Genomic DNA, 18,756 nt, shown 5'->3' with positions numbered 1-18,756 from the left:
TACACTGCCTAGGTAGCAATTCAAAGGGTGACAGAGTTAATTTCTCAGAAGGAGGATATGAAATGTAGCTAGTAAATGGCAGAAATAGGATTCAAACCTTGGTCTGTCTCCAAAGTCTGCGTTTTTTCACTATGCAGCTTCCTGAAAGCACATAATAACAGTAGCTATCATTTGCTGACTGTCTATTTACCAAGCACTTTTTGTATAGTCCCACTAATCTTCGTAAGGTAGATAACCCTACAAGGTAGATATTGTCCTTATCTGAAAGATGAGGAAAATGGGCCTCAGAGAGTTGTTCTTTGCCCAAAGTCACACAGTTCAGGGTTTGAATACATATCTGCTTCACACCAGAGCCTATGTCAACTGTACCTTGCTACTATCCTTGCAAAGTGTAAAGGGCACAGGTGTTCATTGTTAAAGTCAGAGTGCACGACTAGAACTCAATTGATATTATTTTACATGAGGATGGTACCAATTAGCTAATGCCTACAACATCCACCATCTGATTTAAGGTGGCACATCTGCTTATTTCTGGTATCCCCCTCTTTCCTAGTTCTTTCTCTCCCCTCCAGCATCTTTCCCTCCTTGTCTCCCTTCTCTTTCCTTCCGTACTGTCCTTTTTTCTCTTCCTGTTTCCTATTCTAACCTCCTCTCCCTCTCTATGGCCACCTAAGTTCAGGCAGGGAAACATGGGGGCATCTTCTGTGGGATGGGTTATCTTCAGGGTCGCACCAATCCTGGAACTGAACCTCTTGTAGAGACAGTGGTCCCAGTCAGGGTGGCCTCATATTAAATGAGGAGCCTGGCGATTAGCCCAACCTCATCCGGTTTTTGATAAACATGTTGACTCACTGAGCTAGGCTCAAGAGGGAACCAACTTCTTTGGAGATATCCATTAGGAGCACTCACCTGTGGGGCCATGGCTGATATAAAAGTATACATAAAATCTTCAGCTCATTCACTTATTTAGATGTTTTATTCTTCAAATGTAAGTGCCTAGCACTGTCTGAAGAATGGAGAGACAAAGAGAAGGAAGCAAGGTTCCTGCATTCAAGGAGATAGGAATTCTCAGTTCAGTGTGAGAGTGGACACATGCCCAAATATTTGTAATACACCAAGATAAGTACTTTAATAGAGATTTATACTATATTAGGTACTGTAAGAGCTCAGAGGAGATAGCCACTCATTCTTTTAGGGAAGGTAGGAAGAGTCGGGGAGGCCTTTGGTAAGGAGGTGGCATTCAACTAGGCCTTGACAGGTGAGCAGCAGATCACCAAAGAAGGAGGGAAGGCCGTACCAGGCAGAACAAAGTACTCTTGCAAAGGCATAGAGGCATGAAAGAACACACAGCTTCTGGGAATAGCAAGTAGTTCAGTATTTCTGGTAAATGTTCAACTGCATCACTTACCAACTATGTGACTGGGCCAAGTCACTTGCCCCTCTTGGCTTGGCTCCTCTTCTGTTAAATGGTAAGTATAATGCTAATGGTCATTTTCTCCACTAAGATTGTATGAGAAGCAAATGAAATGGTTAACATGGAATTCTGGCATCATGAGGAGGTGTGAATTTAGCCATTCTTTTCAACTTTTAAAGGCTATGTGATAGTAGATGTGAAATAAATTTATAAATTGTAAAGCACCATACAAGTGTGCATTGGTATTAGTATAAATCTCATGGACCAAAACTGCAGCACCACAGGAAAGCTCAAGAGTTTAGTTTTCTCTTTCTGACTTACTTCACTCTGTATGACAGACTCTAGGTCTATCCACCTCACTACAAATAATTTTGTTTCTTTTTATGGCTGAGTAATATTCCACTGTATATATGTGCCACATCTTCTTTATCCATTCATCTGGCGATGGACACTTAGGTTGGTTCCATGTCCTGGCTATTGTAAATAGTGCTGCAATGGGATAGGGAGGGTGGGAGGGAGATGCAAGAGGGAGGGGATATAGGGATATATGTATACGTATAGCTGATTCACTTTGTTATACAGCAGAAACTAACACAACATTGTAAAGCAATTATACTCCAATAAAGATGTTAAAAAAAATGGTTCTGATGAACCTAGGGGCAGGACAGGGATAAAGATGCAGATGTAGAGAATGGACTTGAGGACACGGGGAGGGGGAAGGGTAAGCTGAGATGAAGGGAGAGAGTGGCATTGACACATATCCACTACCAAATGTAAAATAGCTAGTGGGAAGCAGCTGCATAGCACAGGGAGATCAGTTCGGTGCTTTGTGACCATAGAGGGGTGGGATAGGGAAGGTGGGAGGGAGATGCAAGAGGGAGGAGATATGGGGATATATGTATATGTATAGCTGATTCACTTTGTTATACAGTAGAAACTAACACACCACTGTAAAGCAACTATACTCCAATAAAGATGTTAAAAAAAAAGAGTTTAGTTTTCAGTCACAGTGTTCAGCCACCTGACTCCAAGCCCTCCTCCAGTTAGTTTGTTGGGACTCCCCACTCCATCCCCTCACCCCCATGGCTACTTTTTATTAGTTTATGTGAGGGGATATGTGAGCAGTACTATTTCCCTGTACCCAACCTCCATCCTATTCTTACCTTCTTAGCTTTTTGCCCCTGGGCCCCAAAGGGGAACATATATCCTTCCACTTTCCCCTCCTTACTCCACTCTCTGCTACTTCATTCCAGGAGTTTCAGGCAGCCTTTAAGTCTACTGCTTTATTCAAGCATCTTAATTGCAGCATCTGGGACCCAGGATTGTAAGTTCCAAAGTCCTATTCACAGTGTCTCCCAGGGTGGGGGTGGTGGTGTGTGTCCAGGGGACACCATGCAAACAAACTTCCTGGTGGTCTGCCTTAATCTCCAGGGATTTGTTGTAGAATAAACAGTTGGGTTACTCTTGTTTTTTAAAGAGTTGGTAGTTAGATAGAATTTGGTAATCAGGCATGTTTTATTCGGATCCATGAAATGGGCAGGATATATGTGCCCTGGGTAATTAATATTGTTTCACAGGAAGCCCAAAGAGAATGAATGTTTCTGGAAAAAATGGTAAGCTTTCTTGGATGAGTCCCTGCTTCTAAGTTCTACTGAGGTAATGGACTCTTTAACTTATCTTTGGCAGTAGTCCTTCAGTCACACCTACCTGCAGATGGTTATATCCGACCCCATAAATGTCATATGTATATGTTTCCTTTCTGGATAGACGCAAAGCTCATAAAGGGCAATATCTATATCTTGTGGATTTATGTATCTCCATACCAGGCCTAGCCTAGCATTTGGCACATAGGGGGTCAGTTAATTGAATGAATGAATGATAGATATATAGGTAGATAGATAGATACTTGAATAAATCAGTAAATGCCAAAAGACATGCTAAGGGAGAAAGTACAGCTTGAATTGGTAATTCTCAAGAAATCCTTGCTGTTTGGATTATAATACTACAAGGAGTAACAACTGCCTCCTGGTGAAAGGGGAGCTAATACTTTCCCAGAGGCAGGCACTTATTCTAAATCATAACTCTGATAGTTAGGTAGCACGTTGTTGCCCCAAGCCTGCCTTCCACAGCTGCTTCCCTCTATGCCAGAAGTAGAAAGTAAATCAACCATTTTAAAATGTCAACAATAACCAACTGAATACCTACTATATGTCAGTCACTGGGATAAGTAATGAATTACACAAAGATGAATAAGACATAGTCCCTGGCATTGAAGAATTTTCCCTCTGGTAAGAGAGACAGAACTGTATTCATAAACCTCTAATATAGATGGGAGAATATGCTGTGTAACGTCAAAAGAAGGGGATATTAATTTGGTCTTAGAGAATGTAATGGGTTGAATGGTGACCCCCACAAAAAAGATACACCCAAGTCCTAACCCCCTGATACCTGTGGATGTGAATTTATGTTTATGTGGATAAAGGGTGTTTGTAGATTTAATTAAGTGACATATCTCAAGATGGGACCATCCTGGATTGACTGGATCGGACCTAAATCCAATGACATGTGTCCATATAAGAAGATGAGCAATACAGAGATACAGGCAAGAAGGTCATATGAAGATGGAGGCAGAGATTGTGGTTATGCTGCCACAAGTGAAGGAACACCAGGAGCACCAGAAATTGGAAGAAGCAAGGGAAGATCTCCCCCTAGAGATCTGGAGGGAGCATGGCCCTGCCGACACCTTGATTTTGGATTTCTGGCCTCCACTGTGAAATAATGAGTTTCTATTAAACCACCAAGTTTGTGGTAAAGTGTTGCAGGAGTCCTAGAAAAGTAATACAGGGGGATTAAAGAAAGGCATTAGAAAGGACATGACACTTCAAGGACCTTAAAGGAAGAGAAGGATTTTTTTTTTTCTTTAGCTGCTGCAAAAAGCTTTATTGTTTCCATTTGGTCCAAGGCTTGGGAGAGGGCTCCAGGGTGGTTAAAAACTGCCTAGTGGCTGCCGAGAGGGGCTTCAGGCAGAAGCCCTGACACCAAAGGGGCTCCTCAAAGGCCACTGGGCTCCGGAGGCTCCTAGTCGTACTTGACGGTGAGCCTTTCGAAGAGATACTCGCCCAGCCCAGCCTGGGGACCAGCCAGCATGCAGAGGTTGGTCAGGTGGTCACCCATCTTCTTGATGAGTTTCACCTCTTCATCTAGGAAGTGGCTCTCCAGGAAGTTGCAGAAATGGGGGTCTGCACAGGCAGAACCCAGGGCATGCAGATCCAAAAGGACCTGGTTCAGGTTCTTCTTCATGTTAATGGCGGCTTCCATAGCATCCTGGGTTTTACCCCACTCATCCTGAGATGGCTTCTGCACGTTCTGGAAGAGGGCGCTGCCGCTGTGCTGGTTTTGCCTTTTCAAGAGATGCTCGGCGCCCTCACGCTTCTCTTTGGCCAGTTCGCGGAAAAAGTGGCCCACGCCCTCCAGAGCCACATCGTCGCGGTCGAAATAGAAGCCCAGAGAGAGGTAGGTGCAGGAGGCCCGCAGATGCATGTTGACCAGGTGGTTGTCGGCAGCCTACACCTCGGTGGAATAATTCTGATGAATCTGGGAGCTCACGGTTGATCGGTAATAAGGAGTTAAGCTCAAAAAATGGTGTTGGCTGGTCCCGGTGACCAAGGATAGATGAGTGGCTGATTCCGAAGGTTGCGACTGGAAAAAGGGTTGGAGGGTGGTCAGAGGCTGGAGCAAAGGGCATCCCTGGGTCTGTTCCGTCCAAACACTGTTGAAGCAAGAGACAGATCCGGGGGAACCACCGAGCGCACTGCCAAAGAGAATTTTGATGTGCAGAAGAGCACAAAGGGAATTCCAAGCTGAGGGAACAGCATAAGGAAAGACATGGACATATTAAATAGAGGATGTCCTGTGGTTGGAGTGCCAGCTATGTAGAGCTGGAAAGATACTGGAACTATTTCATGATTATTAGCCTGGGGATTTTGACATTTTGTTATTCAGACTTTAGGAAGCCACTGAAGATTCTGACGGTTTGAAGTAACGAGAGAGAATACCCTGTTATTTAACAAAGCTGAGGACACTCGTTGACTGCTCTGTGTGTGTGTGTTGACTCCACATTTCCGAGATGCCAATGGATTGGTTTGTATGTTTGTATACCCAGCCAAAGAGGGTGCTCAGGGAGCATTTGTGTTACGTGGATGGGAACATCTCTTTTCTTGCCTTGTTCTGCGCTTGCTCTTTTGAAACACATCCTCCATTCTTGGCAGGATCTAATTAGGACCACATATTTTGCTGCATAATCCCCAGTGCAATGTCCTTGGGGATTTGACATGATTGCCTATATGGATGGAGCTGGAGAGGTTAGTTCAGGGAAGGCCAGGCCTCAAACTCAACCAGAGCTTCTGTTTCCTTCCTAAAGTAATCTTTTCTCACTCTCCTTTTACCTGTATTATTTGTTCCATGATCTGAGACAGTCATTATTCACCACATTACACTATCACCGTCACCATCATCACCACCATTACCAACATCAGCAGTAGGAGCAGCAGTTATGAACAGAGTAAAAGGAAGATACAACAGGAACTACTAGTGTGGATAGAAGGAAACTCACGACTTCGTCAATGACTTAGGAAAGCTTTCCTGCAGAAAGGGAGATTTCAGGAACTTCTGGAATACATGCACAAGCAGACATATTTATTTTATGCTTGTATATGCCAAGCCTTTTGCCAGGTGTTTTCATACACCTTAACTCATGAGCTTCTCTCTGTGAGGTAGAGATTATAATTGTTAGCCCCTTTTTACAAATGAAGAGATTGTGGCTTTGAGAAGACTCTGTAAACCATCTAGGATTACACTAGTAAGGGGCAGAACCCGAGGTCATTTGATTCAAGTCCAGTGCTTTTCTACTACAACACAGCTCAGCTTGCTTTCCTCTGCCTGGGTTGGTGGCAGTCAGGGAATGAGGTACACTCTGGGGTACTGGATTTTATATTAAGAGGACTCCTTTAAGGTCCTTTCCTTAAAGGAGAAGAGGGAACCATGTCCAAGAAGCCTTGAACCAGATGTTTCCAAGGCTAGTTGAGCTCAGTCTGACTGGGTCTCTTTACTCTGAGGCTACTGTTCAAACCACAAGACTACATTGCAGTTTCCAACAGTGTACATTTGGCACTACTAGTACCTCCCACACTAAATAAGGCCTGTGAGTCCGTGCCTGAGAGGGAGATCACACTGTGCAGGGCAGTCTGATGGTGCCCAACCCAAGGAAGCTCAAAACCCACATCATACGTTCCATACATTATCCACAGAACACAGAATGCACAGCCGCATGATGGAGAGCTGCATTTCACTGTGGGATCTGGTTAAAGATGCCTGCTGATCTCTGTCCATGGTCCTGCTCTAAGTCTGGACACACTCACCACCCACCAACACCCCTACTACCACCTTGCTTAGGCCCTCCTCAGTGCTGCTAGGCCACAAACATTTGGCCTGTGCCTTCATCTGGGGCTTCTTCAATGGCCCTTGGCAACTGAAGATGAAAATGGTTTTCTCCAGACCTCAGTTCCCTAACTTTGAGTCATGCAGCCTGTTCCAGCATGTTTCAAAGGCTCATCCTGAGAAAGCGCTCAGTGGGAGAAGCTGTCCTTGCCTAGGCTGGCTTTGAACACAGCAGCCAAGGCATCTGAGCATGCTGAGAAAATGGGGGCAGGACACCCCAGACACGCTTAATTGGAACCAGCACTTCACTCATTTGGCTTTGATTTGTGGGCCCAGATGTTACAACTCAGCTCTACCTTCAAAGAACAATGAACTCAAGCAAAGGGTTTTGTTTGTTTATTTGTTTTAAGGCTTCAAGGAAGGGAATGTCCACAGTGGGGCATTGTTTTTTAATAGATTGTCATGAACAAATGACATGATGTATGTGAATGTCCATCATAAATCACAAATGTTCATCATTGCTATCATCTAAACACTAAGGTTCAGTGCCTCGTCTAGCTACCTAATGTGTGACCATGACCTTTATTTTCCACGTTTATAAAGTAGAGAGTGAGAATTCAAGGGTAAAATGTCCTAAAGTTCCAAAGCCTTCCCAGTCTGGCCCCATTCAACCCATCCAAATTTGGCTTCCTCCTTGGAGCAAGCCCTGGCTCCAGCCATGATGTTCATGTCACTGATTCCCAAATACATTGCTCACAATTCCTCTTCAGCACTTCCTCAGCTCATGCTCTTCTCACTGCCTAGCAAGTCCTACTTCTCCCCCAGGGCCACCCCTACCTGGCACATGCCCTGGGGAACCCCAAACTCCTTTGGTCTCCTGACCAAAAAGGCCCTGACTTATTCTCACCTCTCACTCAGCCCTCATTCTGCACTGCCTGAGAGTATTGCTCTCCTGTGTTTCCATCCCTAGGCTAATAGACTTTAGGTTTCTTTGAGGTAAAGACTATGTCTTTAGTTGTCTTTGTTTTCTCCTCCTGAGACCTAATACAGGTTCCCAACCAAACACTAACTGGATAGCTCATAAATGAAGATCCCCTTGCTCCTCCTAGGGCTGCTGAAAGAAAAAAAAGTGACATGCCTGTCTATTGTCAGGAGGGAGAGAGCTATAGTTTTCTAATGCTATTTACGACAAAGGAGGGAAGTATTGAGGCAATTTGTCAGTTCCATTATATTTAATGGGAGCCCTCAATGTGCTGGGTGCTGCCCCGCAAATATTTAATGGGAGCCCTCAGTGTTCTGGGTACTGCCCCTCAAACACGAGGAACAGCTAATGCTGGTTTCAATTCACTGCCCTCTCAAATCTGCCCCCCCCCCCGAGTTCCTTTGGTCCATTCTTTGGAATTCGCAAGGGAAAGGTGCCATAAAGTCCCAGCCAGAGGCCATTATTATGATGGTTATATAGTCTCTGGGCACAATGGTGGTACATTATATGAAAAATAATATGGTAGTTTCCTCCCTTGTATATGCATGTGATACTGTGATAATGTTATTCTGTTATTCACCTTATTTTATCCCTGTGGGCTAAGGTAGAAAACAAATTTGAGCTGAAAAACATCCTATGTCTGTCCTCAGCATGATGGAGAGAAACTTTCTGGGTCCAGCTCCAGGATAGAAGCACCTCTTATGTCCCCAAAGTTTCCAGACACTATAGTTCCCTTCACTGGGAACAGGCTGAATTGTGGGACTGTTAGGGAGTATGGCAGGCTAAAAAATCACAATACCCATGGCACTTGCTTGGCATCTGAAAGGCTGTGACCATTTTGGAACACCAGTTCCAGAGGCTAAGAATCATCCAGGCATGCAACATGGAAATAATGGAGGAGTTAAATATTTTCCCCAAAGAGAAACTCCAGTAAACTCTTTTTAATCTTGCTATCAAGCTCTATTAGCCAGTGAATAAAGAGATTATGCTCTCCATTTCTGCCATAGAGAAACTGAAAGTCAGAGAGGTTCAGTGATTTGTTGAACATCACACAGTTTGTCAACAGCAAAATTAAAGTCAAAACCCAAGATTCTAGGTCCTAGTCTCATACTCCTTCATTATTCCACTTTGCCCCAATGGACATGCTACAATTGACTGCTAAATAGCAGGGGCCAGTTGTTCCCAAATGGCACCTTCTTGCATTGAAGTCTTATGGTGACTCTCTCCTTTAGATCTACATTATAGGGAGAACACTATGTAAGAGATCCTTTGTTACATTTTTAGTCGGTAAAACCCCAGGGAAAGGGGCAATGTGAGCTAAGACAAGGCAGCTAAGACAGCTGCCTTGACCTGAGTTCCACTTCAGACAAGGCAAAGAATGTAGTGAAAATCTGATCAATGCCTTATATTCAGTGCTTCTGTTGTGCTAGGCACTGTGCTCAGACATGGGCACCAAAGTTACAAGTACCTGCTTTCAAGTGAAATCAGTATCTTGAAGATATCCATGTTCATTTCAGCATTATTAACAACAGCCAAGATATGGAAACAACCTAAATGTCTGTCGATGGATGATTGGATAAAGAAAATATTACACACACACACACTCACACACACACCTACACATTCACAATGGAATATTATTCAACCTTACAAAAGAAGGAAATCCTGCCACTTGTGACAACATGGATAAACCTGGAAGACATTATCCTAAGTGAAAGTAGCCAGAAACTGAAAGACAAATACTGCATGATCTCACTTACATGTGGAATCTAAAAAAGTTGAACTCAAAAATGGAATAGAGTGGTGTTTGGTAGGGGCTGGGTGTGGGGGAAATGGGGAGCTATCAAAGGGTACATAGATTCAGTTATACAGGATGAGTAAGTTCTTAAAATCTAAGGTACAGCATGGTAACTATAGTTAATAATACTGTATTTTATAGTTGAACTTTGCCAAGAGACTTGATCTTAAGTGTTCTCACCACACCAAAAAGAAAACAAAATCATAACTATGTGAGGTGATGGATGTGTTAATTAGCTTGATTGTAGTAATCATTTCAAAATGTATACATATATCAAAATATCACATTGTCCACCTAAATATATACGATTTTTATTTGTAAAGTTTAAAAGTACCTGCTCTCCTCTCTATAGGTGAACAGTCTAGAAAGGGAAGAAGACACATAAGCAGACAGCGTCAGTATCATATGCTGAGTATAGTGATTAAGGTAAACATGGGTGCTGTGGGAGCATAGAGGAGGACACTCAGGCTAGTCTACAGGTAGGAATGGAGCCTCAGAAGTTTTCTTGGAGTAACTACAACTAACAATAGTGCCTGGCCCATTGAAAGCACTCAATAAAAGTTATTTATTATTACTATGGCAATAGACATTATTCCTGCCCTCAGGGAGCTTGTAGTCTAGTAAGAGAGAATGTATCAATACATAACTATAACTTCATGCTAAATGGTCTGCTTGAGAAGAGAGAAATGGATAATAGCCCATATTCAATGAACGCCACCTATGTGCCAAGCCCTGTTCTAAGGACATTATGTATAATCCTCCATTTATTTCCCACAACTACCCTATGTTTAATTCCATTTCCCTCAAGTATAGGTGAGGCAACTGAGGCACAGAGAAGTAAAGTAACTTGCCTAAAGCCAAGTTAGTTACAACTAATGAATGGCATTAAGTAGTCACATACGAGAAAGGAAAAAAAAGCAGCCCCTTACATCTGAAAGCTGGCCTGGCACTCACAGGTAGGACATAAACCTGTTGTTCTCCTGCAGGACATAAACAATCTCACAAAATACCCACAACAGACAATATTACTCTGAGAACATCATAAAGTGAGACAAAGCAAAGCTGCTTCATAATTTAGTCTAAGCACAGACAAAAACAAGGTCACTGTGCCACCCACAAAAGCTTAATTCTCACTTTAGTCTTCCTTCCTTATAGATAAGATTTATTAAGGTGCTCAGTCATAGAATTGCCCTTCCTTTCTGATAGCATTCAATATAGAATGAACCCCTACTTTCTTAGACTCTCCCCCAAATTACCCAACCAAAGCTCACAATAAGTCCTTTCTACCACCTGTAATAAGTCCTTTCTACCACCCTTTTACTAAGACACCTCATAGTTTCCTATTGTATTAGTCTCCTAGTTCTGTCATAACAAAATACCACAGACTGAGTGGCTTCAAAATTTTTCTCACAGTTCTATGGAGGCTAGAAGTCCAAGATCAAGGTGTTGGCACATTTGGTTTCTCCTGAGACTTCTCTCTTTGTCTTGCAGATGGCTGCCTTCTTGCTGTGTCCTCACGTGGTCTTTTCTCTGTATTCATGTGCCCCTAGTGTCTCTTTGTGTGTCAAAATTTTCTCCCTTTATAAGGGCACCACTCATATTAGATTTGGGCTCACCCTAGCCACCTCATTTTAACTTAGCCACCTCCTTAAAGACCCAACTCCAAATACATTCTGAGGTATTGGGTGGTTAGGGCTTCAATATATGAATTTGGGAGGGGTCACAGTTCAGCAGTTACCCTTATTTTTCTTCACATTTATCCCAGTGACTGAAAGATGCAAATGTATTTGCACAGGGCCTGACAGATGCAAGATAAAGAAGATATTGCTTTTATTCTCAAGATATGTATATCTAACTTCTTTGTGGCTCAATTTTCTCACCTGTAAAACAGGAAAAATAAAATTGTGTTTGTTCTGAGGCTTAAATAAAATAATTCATGTAAATTGCTTAGCATAGTATCTGGCACATAGTAGGGACTCAAAAAATATCAATTACTTGAAGATGAGCTATTATTTATAGATGAGTTTCACAGATATAAAATGAGAAGGAGAAATACAAACATATGCAGGCTAAACAATACACTGCTTAATAACCCAGAGATCACTGAAGAAATCAAAGAGAAAATTAAAAAACACCTAGAAACAAATGACAGTGAAAACATGATGACCCAAAACCTATGGGATGCAGCAAAAGCAGTTCTAAGAGGGAAGTTTATAGCAATACAATCCTACCTTAAGACACAAGAAAAGTCTCAAATAAACAACCTAACCTTACACCTAAAGCAATTAGAGAAAGAAGAACAAGAAAACCCCAAAGTTAGCAGAAGGAAAGAAATCATAAAGATCAAATCAGAAATAAAAAGAAATGAAGGAAACAGTACCAAAGATCAATAAAACTAAAAGCTGGTTCTTTGAGAAGATAAAATTGATAAACCATTAGCCAGACTCATCAAGAAAAAAAAGGGAGAAGACTCAAATTAACAGAATGAGAAATGAAAGCGGAGAAGTAACAACTGACACTGCAGAAATACAAAGGATCATGAGACATTACTACAAGCAACTATGTGCCAATAAAATGGACGATCTGCAAGAAATAGACAAATTCTTAGAAAAGCACAACCTTCCGAGACTGAACCAGGAAGAAATAGAAAATATAAACAGACCAATCACAAGCACTGAAATTGAGACTGTGATTAAAAATCTTCCAACAAACAAAAGCCCAAGACCAGATGGCTTCACAGGCTAATTCTATCAAACATTTAGAGAAGAGCTGACACCTATCCTTCTCAAACTCTTCCAAAATATAGCAGAGGGAGGAACACTTCTAAACTCATTCTATAAGGCCACCATCACCCTGATACCAAAATCAGACAAAGATGTCACAAAAAAGGAAACTACAAGCCAATAACTCTGATGAACATAGATGCAAAAATCCTCAACAAACTACTAGCAAACAGAATCTAACAGCACATTAAAAGGGTCATACACCATGATCAGGTGGGGTTTATCCCAGGAATGCAAGGATTCTTCAATATACGCAAATCAATCAATGTGATACACCATATTAACAAACTGAAGAATAAAAACCATATGATCATCTCAATAGATGCAGAAAAAGCTTTCGACAAAATTCAACACGCATTTATGATAAAAACCCTCCAGAAAGTAGGCACAGAGGGAACTTATACCAACATAATAAAGGCCATATATGACAAACCCACAGCCAACATCATTCTCATTGGTGAAAAACTGAAACCATTTCCACTAAGATCAGGAACAAGACAAGGTTGCCCACTCTCACCACTGTTATTCAACATAGTTTTGGAAGTTTTAGCCACAGCAATCAGAGAAGAAAAAGAAATAAAAGGAATCCAAATCGGAAAAGAAGAAGTAAAGCTGTCACTGTTTGCAGATGACATGATATTATATATAGAGAATCCTAAATACACTACCAGAAAACTACTAGAGCTAATCAATGAATTTGGTAAAGTAGCAGGATACAAAATTAATGCACAGAAATCTCTTGCATTCCTATACAGCAATGATGAAAAATCTGAAAGAGAAATTAAGAAAACACTCCCATTTACCACTGCAACAAAAAGAATAAAATACCTAGGAATAGACTTACCTAAGGAGACAAAAGACCTATATGCAGAAAACTATAAGACACTGATGAAAGAAATTAAAGATGATACAAACAGATGGACAGATATACCATGTTCTTCGATTGGAAGAATCAACATTGTGAAAATGACTATACTACTCAAAGCAATCTACAGATTCAATGCAATCCCTATCAAACTACCAATGGCATTTTTCACAGAACTAGACCAAAAAATTTCACAATTTGTATGGAAACACAAAAGATCCCGAATAGCCAAAGCAATCTTGGGGAAGAAAAATGGACCTGGAGGAATCAGGCTCCTGGACTTCAGACTATACTACAAAGCTACAGTAATCAAGACAGTACGGTACTGGCACAGAAATAGAAACACACATCAATGGAACAGGATAGAAAGCCCAGAGATAAAGCCATGCACATATGGTCACCTTATTTTTGATAAAGGAGGCAAGAATATACAATGGAGAAAAGACAGCCTCTTCAATAAGTGGTGCTGGGAAAACTGGACAGCTACATGTAAAAGAATGAAAGTAGAACAGTCCCTAACACCATACACAAAAATAAACTCAGAATGGATTAAAGACCTAAATGTAAGGCCAGACACTTAGAGGAAAACATACGCAGAACACCCTATGACATAAATCACAACAAGATCCTTTTTGATCAACCTCCTAGAGAAATGGAAATAAAAACAAAAATAAACAAATGGGACCTAATTAAAATTAAAAGCTTTTGCACAGCAAAGGAAACCATAAACAAGACGAAAAGACAACCCTCAGAATAGGAGAAAATATTTGCAAATGAAGCAACTGACAAAGAATTAATCTCCAAAATTTACAAGCAGCTCATGCATCTCAATATCAAAAAAAGAAACAACCCAATCCCAAAATAGGCAGAAGACCTAAATAGATATTTCTCCAAAGAAGATATACAGATTGCCAACAAACACATGAAAGAATGCTCAACAGCATTAATCATTAGAGAAATGCAAATCAAAACTACAATGAGGTATCACCTCACACCAGTCAGAATGGCCATCATCAAAAAATCTACAAACAGTAAATGCTGGAGAGGGTGTGGAGAAAAGGGAACCCTCTTGCACTGTTGGTGGGAATGTAAATTGATACAGCCACTATGGAGAACAGTATGGAGGTTCCTCAAAAAACTAAAAATAGAACTACCATACGACCCAGAAATCCCACTACTGGGCATATACCCTGAGAAAACCATAATTCAAAAAGAGTCATGTACCACAATGTTCATTGCAGCTCTATTTACAATAGCCAGGACATGGAAGCAACCTAAGTGTCCATCGACAGATGAATGGATAAAGAAGATGTGGCACATATATACAATGGAATATTACTCAGCCATAAAAAGAAACGAAATGGAGTTATTTGTAGTGAGGTGGATGGACCTAGAGTCTGTCATACAGAGTAAAGTAAGTCAGAAAGAGAAAAACAAATGCCGTATGCTAACACATACATATCGAATCCAAAAAAAAAAAGGTTATGAAGAACCTAGGGGCAGGACAGGAATAAAGATGTAGACCTACTAGAGAATGGACTTGAGGACATGGGGAGGGGGAAGGGTAAGCTGGGACGAAGTGAGAGACTGGCATGGACTTATATACACTAGCAAATGTAAAATAGATAGCTAGTGGGTAGCAGCTGCATAGCAGAGGGAGATCAGCTCGGTGCTTTGTGACCACCTAGAGGGGTGGGATTGGGAGGGTGGGAGGGGGACGCAAGAGGGAGGAGATATGGGGATATATGTATATGTATAGCTGATTCACTTTGTTATAAACAGAAACTAACACACCATTGTAAAGCAATTATACTCCAATAAAGATGTTTAAAAAAAAAACGAGAAGGAGAAAGGACAAGAGTGTTCCAAGCAGGTGGAATGGCAAAACGCAAGGCATGGAGATGAGGAATTGTAAAAGGGCCCCGTTTACTGCTCAGTGATGAAAGACCCAAGGAGAGTGCCTCAAACTTGAAAAGGCAACCCAGACCTTGTTGGCAATGAGATATCTAGAAGTATGATATCTCATACTTTGCCAGGGAAAGGGAAACAGACCCCTCCCAACCTGTGCTATTTCTGGGGAAGGGTTGTGTGACAGGCCATAGAGGTTCTGTTGAGGGTGACTGTGACAGTTGCACATAACAGGTCTCAAAGCCTGAGCTTTGGCAGCAAAATGAGGCTGCAGCTGTGGCAGCAGATAAATTTGAAATTGGGCCCTGCCAGACTGGAGAAGCTGTGCTTTGGTAATGGCTTGCTGGAACAAGTGCACACAAAGTAGCTTAGTTTTACCCCTTCTGTTCTAGCACTAGCCTTTCCATCTTTTGCCCTGGCTCCTAGTGGTGGTGACTCAGGGGATTAGGCCCCAACATTACACCCAGAGCTCCAGGAGTGCTGAATGGTCCCTTTTAAGTTGCTCTCAAATCCCTTGCTGTTTCCTATTGGGTTCCCAGGAATTCTGAAGGAAAATGACCACCTAAGGGATTTCTCTATGACAGCAGTCAGGCACATCCCATATCCTTCCAGGCACATTCACGTTTCCTTCTTCTCTCCTTCTTTATTCCAAAAAACCCCTCACCCTTCTCCAGTTCTCTGGGGATTGTCCCTTCATCCAACCCTTCCAACACAACCCACCCTACTGGGGGCCTAGACTCTGAAGTTAAGGGTAGATAGAGGCTGACGCTTGGTGGAAGAAGCCATTGCAATATTCTTCCCCAAACTTCAGAGCGCCCTCTCGGTACACATAACTACCCTAAAAGGCGTGGGAGAGTGATGTCCAGCTGCGTGTCTGCTGGGGGTAGAACGCGTCACTGGCGCGGTGGACTGGGCTGGCTGCAAGAATGCGGGGTGGGGGGTGGGGGTGGGGTGGGGGTGGGGAAGGGGGTGCGCGCCCTTTATGACAGGTGGCCGCGCAGTGCGCGCTCCCGGGCGCCTGAGGGGAGGGAGGGACAGACGGACAAAGTGGGAGGGGGCACATGGGAAGGGACCGTAGAGAGGGTAAAGAGAGCGCGGGAGGAAAAAAGAGGGCTGTGGTGAGGAAGGGAGGTAGGGGGGGGATCGCGTCCAGCAAGAACAGCCCTGTTGGAGGAAACAATGGCAGGGGCAATAGCGATGGTGGCAGCCGAGGCAGTCCCACTCTGGGCACCTTTCTGAATGGGCAGAGGCAGCTCGGGGAGAAGAGGAGACCAGGCAGCGCCCGCAGAGGCTCTGAGAAAAGCGGCGCGGGAGGAGAAGGGGGAGGAGGAGGAGGTGGAGAAAGGCCGGGGCGGGGGGGAGGAGGAGTGGGCAAGAGGCAGGGGGAGAACCCGGGAAGGAAAACCAGTAGCATCAGCAGCAGCAGCAGCAGCAGCAGCCACCGCCACAGCAGTAGCAGTAGCGGCAGTAGCAGCATTTAGCAATAGCTTTAACAGCGATAGCGACAGTAGCAGCCGCCCTCCTTCTCTCTCCTTCCCGCGGACGGCCACAGCGACCGCACTGAGCAGGGCTCCAGCGCCGCGCGCGCAGCCCGCTGGTGAGATAGCTCCGGCCCGAGCAAGCGGAGGTGCACGCTAAGAGCCGACTCCAGGAGCAGCCGGCGGCCGCTGAGGCGCTGAGTTTCAGGGCCAGAACCTGATAGCTCTGAAGCCATCTAGCACCGCCGCAGCGGCGGCGCCTGAGGGAGATAGTCGCGTCCACCTGGCGGGCCCGGCGCATGGAGCTGAGGCAGAGGCGGCGGCGGCGGCGGCAGCAGTAGCAGCAGCGGCGGCGGGGGCAGCTCGAGCAGCTGCGGCGACGGCGGCAGCCCAGCCTTGACTGCGGCCGCTCTAGCCCCAGCGCCCGCTGCCTGAGCCCGCCGGCGACTTGCACCTCGGGAGTCGGCCCGGGAGGTGAGTATGAGCGCTGCCATCCAGCCCCCTGGCCTTCTCGCCAGCTTCCCGGTTGGTGCAGGGTGGCGGCGGCAGGGGGTGGAACGGATTGGGGGAAGCCGAGCGAGAAGAGGAAGGGAAAACAGAAGGGAGGACGTCTGTGTGAGAATGGCGTGCGTGTGTCTGTATACGAGGGAGTGAGGCCGCGAGGGCGAGAGATCCCGGCTAGCCCTGACAGGCACTGCAATCTAGGAAAGGCCTCTGTGCTTGCGCCGGCGTGTGTGTGTGGGGTGGGGGGGGAGGGGAAACGAGCGGGCCGGAGCCGCCGGGCTTAGAGCCGGGCGGCGGGGGCCAGCTGAGTGCCGCTTCCTTTCGGGCCGGCTTTCGGGAGATCCTGTCTGGGGAACGGGCACTAACACTGCACGCTCCGGCGCGAGCGGGCAAACGCACGCGGCGGCGGCGACCGGGCGTCAGGGCCAAAGCGGCAAAGGTGCGAAGCGCGGTCGCCGGCGGCTCCCGTGCGCGCTGGGCTGCCCTGGCGACCACAGAGCGCCCCTGAGCACGCGCCACCCGACCAAGGCCGCGGGCGGGTCTAAGTTGGGGGCCTACCGAGCCTCACCCGGCTTGTCACCTTTGCGTAATTGGCCCGCGGCCCCTTCCCGCTCTCGGTGGCAGTCGAATCGACGCTTTCCTGCGTGGCTTCTGGCGCTTCACTCTGCCGCGCCCCGCAGCACACGTCCGCTCCGCTCTCGCACACCCGGTGGGGCGGGGAGGCCGCGAGCCCGCTCGGGGAGCGGGGCCAGGCTCCGGGAAAGTGTGGAAAACGCGCCGCTGAGTTGGCGCCGTTCTGCTGAGGAATCCAGTGGTTTCAGCATGACTGCTTCTGTCTGTCTGATCCGTGAGGGACCGAATAACCCGCGCAAGGTTTTCTGTCTTTTTGAGAAGTTAAAAAAAAAAATTGGCATACCCATTTCGACACCAGCACATTTGATTTTCTTTGAGCTTCTGCATTTTGGAATAAGTGGGTTTCGTATTTTGCTTCTGGGTTTTGGCTCCCAGCATATTGTTGAATTCTGTGCACAGCAATATACTTAGCTCTGTGGCCTTTTCCTAACATTCCATTTTCTACACTGTTATCTGAAAAGACATGATTTGTGTGTAGGGCTGCCAGGGCTGTTTTTAAAAAGCATCTAAAGCACTTTAACCTGGGATTTGAATATCTCCTCGGTTGTTTTTGGTGGAGGAGCAGGGTGTGCTGATAGTTGCTGAGATATTTTGCTTGGTGAGAAAAGGTGCTCCATGGTTTTCTGTGAACTATAGGGATCATTTGGGTTTCGGGGAATGAATCTCCCTTACATCTTTTACACATAGGGTAACATGACCAAACGTTTTATTTACAGCCATGACGTTCTCATGGCTGAGGAGAATTTACACTTATTTAAAACATATTTTTAGAAGGGAACAAAAAAGGCCTAAGTAACTCATTTTACATATTAACTGGGAAACCGGCTAATCAAATAAAACTGGCTGAGTGTCTGAAACTCTATCCCAGTGAAATATGTGGCTGTGAATATAATTAACCATCTGTCTAGTGAGCAATTTAAATTTGGGCTGGTACATTTTTATTACAGTGTCTAAT

General features: G+C 44.6%; 1 pseudogene across 2 annotated transcripts; it reads right to left on the bottom strand.

The window, feature by feature from the left end:
- Positions 1–2,277: 2,277 nt before the first annotated feature.
- Positions 2,278–17,984, bottom strand: LOC309620773 (ferritin light chain pseudogene; annotated as a pseudogene). Of its 2 annotated transcripts, none has more exons than XR_014249889.1 (2): positions 17,737–17,984; positions 2,278–5,113 (listed from the first exon to the last, which is right to left on the bottom strand). The product of XR_014249889.1 is annotated as a ferritin light chain pseudogene (transcript). The 2 variants fall into 2 exon arrangements; XR_014249890.1 differs by having other exon boundaries at positions 17,749–17,984.
- Between the last annotated feature and the right edge of the window lie 772 nt (positions 17,985–18,756).

This window comes from Balaenoptera borealis (genome assembly GCF_965194805.1).
Source record: "Balaenoptera borealis genome assembly, chromosome: X".
Taxonomy (NCBI): domain Eukaryota; kingdom Metazoa; phylum Chordata; class Mammalia; order Artiodactyla; family Balaenopteridae; genus Balaenoptera; species Balaenoptera borealis.
The sequence above is the reverse complement of the archived record's forward strand: the minus strand, read 5'-3'. Positions and strand labels throughout refer to the sequence as shown.